Raw genomic sequence first — 12,451 nt, forward strand, 5'->3', positions numbered from 1 at the left:
AGGTGCAGGTGGCAGCAGCCTGAGAACCAGAGCGGGGACTCTGTCCCAGGGCTGGGGCCCCGCCCCTCCTGAGTGGGAGCAGCCCCTGAGGCCAGACATTGCACAAGAACCCCAGCACTCAGTGTCCTGAACGAATGTCCCCCGCTGGAACTTCCCTCCCACCTACTTTTGCTCCACTCTCAGGGAGGGCAGTGCTTCCTGCTTTTTAACTGCACAGAATCCAAACTCAGCACTGAGCGGACCCCTAGAGATGGGTCAGGGGAGGGCTTGCCAAGCCCTCACAGTGAGGGAGAAACAGGGTCGAGACGTGGGCCCAGGGCCCTCAGCACCTGGCGGCCCGGAGCAGGCTGCCTCGGGGAGAGGCCAGCCCAGCCTGTTGGAGCTCAATGCGGAACAGCGAGTGTGCTCTGCGGAATGGCTTGCACAATCGCACACCATCATTACTGAGTGTCCTTCCTTGATAAGGTACAAATGAGAAGCTGTGCCTATCATGGCGGCTGTAATTAGTTTTACTTTCCATCAGCTCAATCCATTTGAATGCTTTCTCCTTCCTACCAGTATCTGCGATGGGGCTCCACCAAGCGTGGAGAAGCTGGCACCTTGAACAGTGATTCATCGGCACCAAGAAGGGTCCCTGAGGCCCCAGATTCCTGGGCACGCTCAGTGGATGTATGGACAGAGGGGAAGAGCCCTAGGGGCCTGCATCCAGAGGCAAGGTCTGAGCTGGGAGGACTCCAGGCCAGGCCAGCGACCTACAGGAAGGGCAGGAGCGCAGAACTGCCTCTGGGCGTCTTGGGAGGGTCCTGGCTAGAGGCAGAAGGGAGGGGCCATTGCAGGACCCATACTCCTTTCTTGCCAGCTCTCTCTGGCCCTCCAGAGCTGATTATCTTAAGTCTTCTTGACTATATGATTTTAGGAGAAGGAAAGGTCTTTTTGCATCTTGAAAGGCAATTTCCTGGAAATTTCTTTAACTGCTGGGCAGGTCTTCATTCAACAAACAGTGAACAAAGCCTAAGAAGGGGAACACTGGGGCGTGCTGGCACACTGGTGTAGACCCCTTTCAGCCAAGGGAAAGCAGGCTGAGTCACTTGCTGAGGGTCGCAAGGCTGTGACAGGCCAGAAGCTTTTGGTCTGTCTCATTCACGACTTTACCTCCTGCACCCAGAGTAATGCCTGGCATGTTGTCCGTGCTCAATAAAAATCTGTTGCATGACCAAGGAAACTTAAGGTTAGAGGGGACACCACCGAGGTAAAAAAAAGAAAGAGGAGGCTGAACAGCCAAAGCAACGCTGCCGACTTCACCAGCGTGGTCTTTCTGAGCCCTCTGTGAAGGACTGGTCTGGAGAGATTGGGTATGTGCTGGGCTGGGGAAAGGGAGCCCCAGGGACCTGTGGGGCTCGAGGGTGTGGTGGTGGTAGCGCGCAAGGGGGCTTCACATGGAGGCGGTAAGAGGGCAGAGAAGTGGGTCACAGGCTCCCCAGCCAAGCAAAAAGCACGGGCACAGGCGGGCCATGTGGCAGAGGCAGGCCTGCTGGGGGCAATGGCAAGTTCTAGGCAGTGGAAGCACAGGCTGTGAGGTGGGGAGTGTGGAGGAGGAGGCTGCTGAGGGGCCTGGGCTGGGAAGCTGCGCCAGAGAGCTGGTCCTGCTGGGGCAGGAGGAAGCTGTCCCATTTAGTCCTGAGGAAGCTGAGGTTCAGCAACGAGTGACTTGCCTGAGGTCACATAGCCCTGTCCCTGCCTGTCTCCTAGCCTAGATGAGCAGAACCAAAGCAGAGAGAGGCCAGTCATTTGAACTTCGCCCTACAATCTGGGCTTCTTTCCGGGCACACAGCGCTCAGCAGTCCCTTGGCAAAGGGTCCGAGTATGGGGAGGCTGGAGCTGGGCTATGGGGTGAACTGGAGGGTGCGCTTGGGAAGCAGACTCCAGACCCAAAGGTCAACGATCTACAGGAGCCTCAACCCACGCCTGTCGTGCGAGCGTGGCACTGTGCTCTGCACCTCTTGCTGCACGGCTGCACGCAGGCGAGGCAGGTCAGTCCCCAGCCAGCCCTGCCACGCGGAGGCAAGGGCTGTCTGAGCTCATCGCTGAGACCCAAGGCCGAGGGATGTTTTGGCCCCTCCTGGAGGAAGACAAGCCCTCAGCATGGAGGTGCTGGGTGGAGCCCTGGCACCAGGTCTGGGTGCTCTTTCGTGGGGCTGACTCCTTGGCAGACTGTGGGCAGCTGGGCTCTCCTGGGGCTGCTCAAACCCACCTCTCCTCCCACCAGCTGGGAATCTAGGACCTAGCAGGCAGCCAGTGTGATGAGTCCCTGAATCCCAACTTTCTAACACGCTCAAACTCAGCCCTTGTGAGAGCAATCCAGAGCAGAAAGCAAGACCCACAGGCGGCCTGGGGGGAAGCTCAGACTCTGGAGACAGTGGTGAGCAACAGAGCCTTGCCCCTTCTCGCTTTCTGTTCCCTCTCCTAGTGGTCCCTCTGCTCTCCCTGGGCCGGCCCCTCACACCCCAGACTCCCTGGGTCTGGGGCTATGGGCTGGACGCAGAAGATGGGTGTGCTCACCCTCTCCCTCCTGGCCCACCTGCGAGGATACGCATGCGGTTAGTACAACCCCAGCCTTGGAAGGCAGTCCTGGCTTAGACCAGGGTCCTCTTCTGTGTTCAGCAACCTGCACCCCAGATGACCCCAGACGACCACGTCCAGATATAGCTCCGTCGCTGCGGCCAGCAACATGTTCGGGGAACTGCAAAAAACTACCTGTAATAGAGGAAGCCAAAACATCCAGTGGTGGTTAGATTCTGGGGTGCCCCTGGATGGATGCGAGCAGTCATGGCAGGGATTCATGAAGACAGTTAATGTCCTGGAGAAATGTCTGCATGCAGTTCATTAGTATGTGAAAAAGCAGGCTCTGGAGACAACACACCTGGGCTTTCCGCCTCCAAGCCCCACCAAAGGCCAAACATCAGCCCCGTCTGGGATCTGACCTCCACTCAAACAAAGGCTGTGTATTTTGACAGAAGGGTGACTACTAGACAGAGCAGCACTAGGCTGGACTTGCCTCTGAAGGAGGTTTATCATCTCCCAGAAATGGTTTCCAGACTTTCCACTCCACCCACCCCCTCCAGCCTCATTTCCATATTCAGTACAGCCTCTCTCTCTTCTCAATCACTTGGTCATTTCTCCAGCCATCAGTCATGAAAAACCAGAGGCTGAAACCTCCTCTCTTGGGGGAGAAAGGAGACAGAGCTATTGTCCCAGTCTGGTTTTGCCTCCAGGGAACAGCCTGGCACTCGCGGTTCTCCCAGCAGCCCCTCCCTCTTCTCCCCTCCACCTCCCAGTCTCTTCTCGGTCTCAAGGAGCCAGCGGCAGGGGAGTGAGGGGGAGGGGGGGCGGTGCTGTGGGAACAGAGCCTGCAGATCAGGAGGCACTGAACTGGGAGAAGGGGGTGTGTGGGGGTCTCAACCTGGATACACATGGAAATGCAAATTAAGACCTTAAGAGTAGATTTCTCAAATCAAGGGGGGCACAGGGGGAATGAGGGAAGAGCCAGCCTGAGCTGACAGTCACCACACCCATTGCTGTATTGATTTGTGGGGCCTGTTGGCTCCCAGCTCCCGGGAGAGGCACACTGCTGAAGCTCATTAACAAATAAACAGTTCAGTCTTCGAGAGGCCCACACAGCTCCACCCCTGCCCAGTGCAGGACGACCTCTCGGCCCTCCTCCAGAATCTCTGTGGGCTGAAGCGGTAACTCAGAGCTTCCCCAGGCCCCAGCTGGTTCAGTGTTATATTTACGCTGCCTCTGCTTTCCAGAATGTTGTTGATTTCCACTGTACCCTGCCTCTCTCTCCTCCTCCTATTAAATTTTTTTTTTCTGAGTAGTAAACTTATACAGATTTATTGAGAAAATTTTGAAAATAAAGCACAAAGAAAAATGTAAAAGCCACCCACAAATCCATCACCTTAGGGGGAAAAAACCCCAGGATTACTGTTCTGGTGTATTTTTCTAAGTGAATTAATATTTTTTTAAAAGCAAGATTGGGATCACTTCTAGCATTTTGTGTATTTTTCTAAGCTTTTAAAAAATTTAGCAAAATTGGGATTGTGGTGCACATATTGTTTTTTAGCCTGCTTTTTCACATACATGTATTACATGCAGACACTTCCCCAGCACATTAACTGTCTTCATGAATCCCTGCCATGACTGCTCGCATCCATCCAGGGGCACCCCAGAATCTAACCACCACTGGATGTTTTGGCTTTCTCCATTACAGGCAGTTTTTTGCAGTTCTTCAAAGATGTTACTGGCCACAGTGATGGAGCTGCCCCAGGCACGATCAGCTGGGGTCACCTGGCATGAGGGTCACTGGAAACACAGAATAGGACCCTGTCTGAGCCAGACTGCCTTTCAAGGCCGGAGTTGAACTAACCACACATGTACCTCGCAGGTGGGCCAGGAGGGAGAGGGTGAGCACACCTGTCTTCTGGGTCAAGACCACAGCCCCAGACCCAGGGAGTCTGGGGTGAGAGGGGCCGACCCAGGGAGAGCAGGAAGGACCACTGGGAGAGGGAACAGAAAGCGAGGAGGAGGGGGAGGGCTCTGTTACTCACCTCTGTGGCCTAAAAGTGTTTTTTTTGAGGAAGATTAGCCCTGAGCTAACTACTGCCAATCTTCCTGTTTTTGCCGAGGAAGACTGGCCCTGAGCTAACATCCATGCCCATCTTCCTCTATTTCATATGTGGGACGCCCACCACAGCATGGCTTTTTGCCAAGCGGTGGCATGTCTGCACCCAGGATCCAAACCAGCGAACCCTGGGCCACCGAGAAGCAGAACGTGTGAACTTAACTGCTGCGCCACCAGGCCAGCCCCTAGAAATCTTAATAATGACAGAAAAGAGAAGCCAGCTCCCTGAAGCATGCATATGTTCACTCATCCAGGGGCTGAGGGCTTCCTGTGTGCCCTCGACTATTCAGGGCATTTGTGGCATAAAGGAATAAGAACCCATCCAAATAAGAACTGGGTTCAAATCGCGCTTCTGCTGTTCAGCCTTTACAAAGTCAGAACCTCATAAATAGGAATGAACCCGCCTGCTCTGCAGGCTTAAATAACAAATTTCACAGTGCTGAGCACTGACCTGCTGGCAGGTGCTCAATGACTCTTGTGTTCATCTGTCCACCACTGCCTGGCCCAGCCGATTGTGCCTCCCCTGGGACTCTGTCACAGAACTTCCCAAACTGACACCATCCCCCAGCTCACAGCTGGCCCTTTAAAAAACTCTCAGACCAGACTACTGGTGGTGAACACAATGCAGTCTATACAGAAACTGAACTATAATAATGTACACCTGAAATTTACACAATGTTACAAGCCAATATGACTTCAATAAAAATAAATAAATAAAAACCTCAACACCCTCAGCAACAGGAGGGCTCAGTCTTGACCCACACCCCCTGCTCTCCTAACGACCCCCCACCCCCACCCCAGCTTGGACCTCCTCACCTGGGGGCGACAGAACGCGATGGTGATGAGCAACTAGTTCCACAGAGGATGAGGAAGCAGCACAGACAGTACCAGTTCCTAGTTTTGGAAGCCGGAGGCCCTCTCCACGTGCCAATTTCATGAGAGGGGCTCTCCAGGATGGGGGCAACAGCACGAAGGTTTGGGGGGACTCTCTTCCCAGTTTCATGGAAGCAACATCCCACATGGCCCTTGTTCTCCCAAGCAGACTCTTGGTGTCCCCATTCTCTCTGTACCAGGCAGAGCAGCCTTCCATCCATCTGCTGCCCAGCATCCCCAAACGTCTGCCTTTTTGAGGTCTTATCTGAGGTCACATTCACCCCCAAATCAGCAGTGTAGGGCAGCTAGGCCCAAGTCAGGCTGGAGTCAAAGGGCTTGGTCCCAAGACCACCCAAAGCAGGCTTCACCTCATGGGTCTGAGGACAAAACCAATCTGTGCTTCCTGTGGAGAAAGGCTGCTGCCTGGCCGCCGTTGCAGAGAAAATGCCACCTCACCACCTTATATTCTTACACACAGTCATGGTCAAGATCACTGTTATCTGTCACTACAGGTAATAATGTGTCCCCTTCAGAGCTTATGCCCTATGAAGTAAGCAGTCAAATGAGATCCCAGGGCACAGGGGATGACAGGGAGGCAGAACAACCTGCCCAGCGTCGTACAAGGGACCTGGAGGAGAACCCACGTCTGACGCCCAGGCCAGTTCTTTTTTTTTTTTTGAGGCAGATTAGCCCTGAGCTAACTACTGCCAATCCTCCTCTTTTTGCTGAGCAAGACTGGCCCTGAGCTAACATCCATGCCCATCTTCCTCTATTTTATATGTGGGACGCCTGCCACAGCAGGGCTTTTGCCAAGCGGTGCCATGTCCGCACCCAGGATCCAAACCGGCAAACCCTGGGCCGCCAAAGCAGAACGTGTGAACTTAACCGCTGCGCCACCAGGCTGGCCCCTGGACCAGTTCTCTTTGGGAGTAAGCAGAACCTAAAGTTTTCTCCTGGGCTCTTCCCCATCCGGTTTATGTAACTGTGGCTCAGCAGGCTGCCCTCTGCCCTGGAACTTCACTGAGAGTGGAAGGCAGGAACACCTGCCACCACTAACCTGCAGTGGTGGCAGCTACAGGTCCAGAAGGGCTTCGATGGGGCCCTAAGCCAGTGCCAAGAGCTTACTGGGGTCTGATTCCTTACCAGCTCCTTTTCCAGCCTTTTGTGGAATGGCCCCCATCACACAGCGGGTAGATGGAACGTCTGCCTGACCCAGACTGGCACCTGGGAGGGACACACTAGCCTTGCCCAGCTGGCCCAAATGCCAAGCTCAGACCTTGGGGCGGGGTGGGGGGGGAAACGGGGACATGCACTGAGCATGAGGCCCAGATACAGCACCTTGCTGGGAAAGGGAGGGGTAGGGACTAGAGTGGGAGGCGAAAGCACCACTCTGGGGCCAGGAGACCCGGCTTCCAGCGGCAGCTCAGCCATGTGCTTAAGGAGAAACCTCGGGCAAATTACTTATCTGAGATCCTGAATCTGGGATCCACAGGCCCCAGGAGTCACAGATGGGCTTCAGGGATGCCTGGGAACCCCTGAACGATAACTGACGTTTGGTGTTGTCAGGAGGTTGTGCCTCTGACGGAGACCCATGAGCCCCCTGCCCTGCCTCTGGGCTGCATTTTCCACACAGGGACCCTGGTGGGGCTGACTAAATGAACACACCGACATTCTGAGATGCTCACACTGAGATACCAGGAAGTGGACGCTACATAAGAATACCTGTGTGCCAGTCTAAATCTTAGTGCAGTTAGTGAAATTAACAGACATGAAAACAGTTCTCAAGTTTCCTTCTACCGTAAAGGGCCTGGAGAAAGCCAAGCAGGACTGGAGGCAAATAGAGCTGGACTCCTGAACAATTCCAGCTGCTGCCACCCTGCAAACTCCACATGGTCACGCAGAGAAACAAGTGGGAGAACAGGAGAGTGCATGTGCATGGAAAGGGGCCCAAAGTGAGCCTGACTCTGCTCTCGAGTAAAGGGGCCCAGCAGAGGTGGGGAAGCACCTGGTGCTGTGTCAACCCTAGGACACCTGGGGAGTTACGTTCTCAAGTGACCACAGAGCTGAGTTAGTCCAGGAGGCCGGACCCACACTGACTGAGTGCATTCCTTTCAAAGCCTTCACTCCACTGACCCTCCAGTGCCCCAAGGTGAGGAAAATCTCCCTCTCAGGCCCTGCTTCACACTGGGGCACCGCAAATCCCCATGGAGCTGTCAGCTCCTCAGCGCTATGCGGAGAGATGGGTGGGCCAGGGCTGGTGGGGAGGAAGTCGAGGCAGGGAGGCATCCTGACAGCACTCAGGCCAGCAGTGGCCCCCTGAAGCCTGAGGAGGAAGAAGACAAAGGGAGGGATGTCAGAGGAGGGCTGAGGAGGCAGTGTGGGAAGCCAGGGCAGGAACCCAAGGGCACAGCCCCCCTGCGCACATGAAGCCGGCTTCCAGGGCTGAAGAGTGAGCAGCTGATCTGGGGGATGGGAGCAGGAAGGGAAGCTCAGGGATCTGGAGACCTGGCTGGAAAGCTTCACAGGTGCCAATCAAGAAGGACCTCCTCCCTGAACTTATGCTTTCGGCTCTCTCAGGGCTCGCTCCTCTTCACCTGTCATCTCTCTCCCACCGTGGACACAAGCTGGCACAGTCTCAGAAACAGACAGGCAAACAGTGGGAGCCTTCTGCACGTGGCAGAAGCCTGTGGAGAAATAAATGGATGGGAGGAGCAAGAGGCCTCCCCAGTGCAGGCCGTGAGAGGCGAAGGCCTTGCCGACTCAGTCTCAATGTCTAGCCCATCCTGAGCCCACTGCCAGGCTCATCTCCATTTTCCACTTGACCATCCACCCAGCATGACCACCCGTCACATGCCTGCTCTCAACTGCGCCCTGCCATCTAAGATGCACCTCACTCCACAGGCTCTCTGCCTGGTGAAGGGCACAACCAGAGGACCCCCTCCCCACACACCCAGGGCTGCCCCCACAGCGTGGCTTTCAAGGCCCCTTGCAGTCAGGCCCAGTCCACTCTCCTGCCTGGTCAGGGCCCTGGCCTGCACTCCACTCAAGCCAGCCTCGCTCAGCACAGCCAGCTCGGGCCTCTCACCTGCCTTCCCTCTCCCTGTGGTCCTTCCAAGTCCCACAGCTTCTACTACTCCCAGGACAGCGAGTGTCACCCAGAGGTTCCAAGTCGGACAGTTCTGGGCCAGTGTCCCGGCTCTGCCACTTACTGGCAGCGCCTCCACCCTCTGGGCTTCAGCAGCTCCATCTGTGCCTCGACCGACAACACCCCTCAGGCTGAGCGCCAGCACGGCGCCTGGCACCCGGTAAACACAGGGAGGCGGCTCTCCTCCCCCTGCGCTCCTGCAGCACTTACAAGCCTCACCGCGGCACTTAACACTTGGCCGGGCTGTTGTTTTTATTGCGTTATGGCCCTTGTTTTCCCAGCTGGACCATCAGTTCCTGAAGACACCTACATCATTGGCTTTTCTGATTTCAGGACCATTCACTGTAGGAAATGCAGACAATCAATTACACTCCAAAAAAGCAAAGGAAGCCACCTGTAACCTCTTAGATAACCAGTGAAAACATTTTGGCTTACTCCCCTGCACCTCTTGTGCATACATATTTCTTTTCTGCAAATTAAGATCATGCTGCATATAGATTTTTGTGTCTCAATTTCTTCACTCAACACTCCGAGGTGAATCTTTCCCTACATCAGACATTCTTCAAAAACATTTTTAGACATCCACATAACACTCCAGCATGAGGAGCACCGTCATTTACTCAATCAACACTTCCGTGAAGGGAAGTTAGGCCGAGGCCCCAGATACGGAGACCTGCACCAGCATGCTTGGAGCCACAAACCTGCCAACTACCAATTACCTTCCTTCCGTGCTGATTAAATGCATTTCCTCTCTTCTTCTAAGAAAGCCCATTTCCTGTGGACAAGATTTGTGGTGAAAAATGGAACTGGCTATCATGCGTGAGCCAGTGTGGTGGGTGGGCTGGCCAGCGGACGTGTGAGCCAGGTGCCCTGCCCTTGTCCCCCAGGGTCTGGTGTCAGCCTCATCAGCCTAGGGAGTGCCTGGCAGCCCCCAGTGCCCAGTCCCTGACCCTTGCAAATCAAAGGCCCTTTCTGCCTGCAGGCCAGAGAGTGTGAATAAAGTCGAAGTGCAATGCTTCCTTGTCTAGCTCAGGCATCACATCACAGGAGGAGCAGCCAGCAGTAAGAAAGTGGTGAACAGAGGCAAGACAGGGCCCAGGAGGCCAAGACAGAGGACTTCAATTCTAAAAGGCTTAAGTGTGTTCTGTGTGGCCCCAAAAGGTAAACATGGAACAAAAGGACAGAAACCACAGGGAGACAGATTTTGGCTCAATATAAAGGCTGCTCTAAATCAGTCAAGCAATGCAAAGAATCAACGGGCTACCACTTTGTAAGGGGGTGACCCCCGTCCCTGGGAAACATCATGGCCGAGATTATCTGGAAGGGATGCAGGCATAGATGATTAGACCACAGGATGTTCAAGTCCCTTCCAGCCTGAGAGGGAGCTGTGACCCCACAAATGCCCTTACTCCTCCCACAAGAAACTTGTAGGACCCTATCACAGGGAAATCCCACAGCAGCACCTCGTCTGTGAAACACCCTGTTTCCAGACGTTCCTATTACATCTGGAGCCTGGCTTCCTGGGAGCTACTTGTGCATCTTGTAGAAGAGTCTCCAGGGCATTTCAGAACCAAGGGAAACATTTGCAGCCTATTGAAAACCAAACCACACGGGAATATACCACAGCTAATGTGATGTAAGTCATACCATACACAACGAGGGAAGGTTTCTAAACAAAAGTGCTCCCCTTCTTGTGTTTTCTTCCTCTTTTTTCTGGTTGCTCAAACTTAATTAGCCCCACAGCCCATCTGGCAGCTGACAGGCAATTACCCATGATGCTTTGCAGGGCTACTCAGGCCACTCCAGGTATCTGAAGTAACATGCTCAACTGAGGTGTGATCAGCATTCCTTCTTGTACAGACTCTGCCTACCAGCCGCCCCTCCAGAATCAAGAGAGCAGTGACAAGGAACAGCTTGTACCCAGGGCAACAGGAGGGCCCTGGAAGAACTGAGCTGCTGGCTTCCCTCAATGAGTGCCCTTCCTGAATAGGAACAGACACATTCCAACAGAGGCCCTGCATCTTGCGTGGACGTTTGGCCAGGGTCAGACTTCCTCAGACGCCCAGCTACTTTCTGGTCTGGAGCACAGGGAGGGGTGGAAAAGCAGTTTCAAAGGAGTCTTGATATCCAAGGGATGGGAACTTTACCCTTTCCAAAGTCAGCCAAAGGAGGATGAGGAGTCAAGAGTTCAGCTTCTAAGATACTGGAACAGAGGGAGGGGACACTCTGTGAAGTCCACGGCCACCCTCCCTGCCTGTCTGACAGCTGGTGGTGAAGAGGTGTGCTCAGAGAGGGAAGGCCCCTCATCACTCAGCACCAGGGACCAATCGTCCCCGCTCACTGGCTGAACCCCACCTCTGTCCTAGGTGTGTCAGCCTTCCCCGAGGAATGTGGCAAGTCAGGGGTTAGGTTACAAGAACCGTAAATAATACCCAGTTTAACTTTAAAAAAAATTGCTATTTTAAAACTTACGATTTTTAAAAGCTGAAAAATAACTGGTCCTAAGCTGGCTCAGGAAGGGTGGTTTGCTGCAGACTTCACTGTCTACCCTGGAGATGGAGATGGCCCAAGGGAGGTGAGCTGTCCTAGTCAGGCTCCCTCCTGGAAGCCCCAGGCCAGCTCCCTGGGCAGGCTGGTATCCGCCAGGCACCAAATGCAACCCCATCAACGGAAACCCACAGAAACCCACACTGGAGAGGAGAAGGCAGGGGTGGGAGCTCTGGGCTGACTTTGACCACAGCCCCTCAACCAAGGCAGCGGAGTGAGGTGGGCACAGTTAGATCTGCTTCAGAGAGGGAAGGCAACTCAATGTCAACTCAGGACTGAGTTCCTAGGAATGGGTGAGAGCAGGGAACAGGTCTGCCAGGAAGCCAAGAGGAGCAGGGGAGGGTTTGCTAGATTCGCCTCAAACCAAGCTCCTCAGATAACACACGCAAGAATGTGACTCAAAGAATGGAAGTGGTTACATTCCCACTCCTCATATCCACACACAGGAAAGAGGCTGTGTGTCATAGTGGTTAGAGCACAACCCTTGGACCCAGAGTGCCTGAGTGCACGTTCCTACTCTGCCAATTACTGGTACGGTCAATGTGAGCAAGCCTTAACTGCTCTGTATCTGGAAAATGGAGATGATGGTATGAGTACCCACTCGGGGCTGCTGGGAAGATGCAATGAGCTAATAATGCAAACCACTCAGGACGGCGCCTAGCCCACGGTAAGCACTAATAAGAAGTGTCAGCTCTCATCATCATTACCATATTAAATGTCTGCCCGGGGGATGCTGGTGCTGCCTCTGAAGTGAGCTGAAGTCCTTGGCTCAGCTATGCCCAGGCTGGGCTGCCCTGCCCCACCCACAATGTCTCGGGCAGGGCTCCCAGGAGAGGGATGGTCATGGGCACCCTGCCCTGAGCTACTTTCTGGACTGACAGAGGGAGCAGAGGATCCTAAGCCCAGGGCCCTAGCCAGGCCCCTACTCCACAGGGAGCCTGCGGAAAGAAATCTAGATTTTTTCTCTCTTTTTTGACCCCTTGTGTTTTGTAAGAAGCAAGTACAAAATTATACCTCAGAAAAACAACCAACCCTTCAAACCACCAACTCAGCCTCTCCTCTGGGCCACCTCTGAGGTCATAAGTACATGAGTACATGAGTGCATGAATGCATGAAGCTGCACAGCCACGGTCCCCACTTCCAGGTGCTTGGCCTTGGCTGGGCAGAGAAGAGGCCTTCTGCCAGAGACAAGGCTCTTCTGCCAG

General features: G+C 54.3%; 1 protein-coding gene across 6 annotated transcripts in view; it reads right to left on the reverse strand.

The window, feature by feature from the left end:
* ANKS1A (ankyrin repeat and sterile alpha motif domain containing 1A) overlaps nucleotides 1–12,451 on the reverse strand; it is a 178,301-nt gene that overhangs the window by 17,851 nt on the left and 147,999 nt on the right. The gene's annotated exons all lie outside the window — the stretch shown is intronic.

Source organism: Equus quagga, chromosome 15 (assembly GCF_021613505.1).
Source record: "Equus quagga isolate Etosha38 chromosome 15, UCLA_HA_Equagga_1.0, whole genome shotgun sequence".
Taxonomy (NCBI): domain Eukaryota; kingdom Metazoa; phylum Chordata; class Mammalia; order Perissodactyla; family Equidae; genus Equus; species Equus quagga.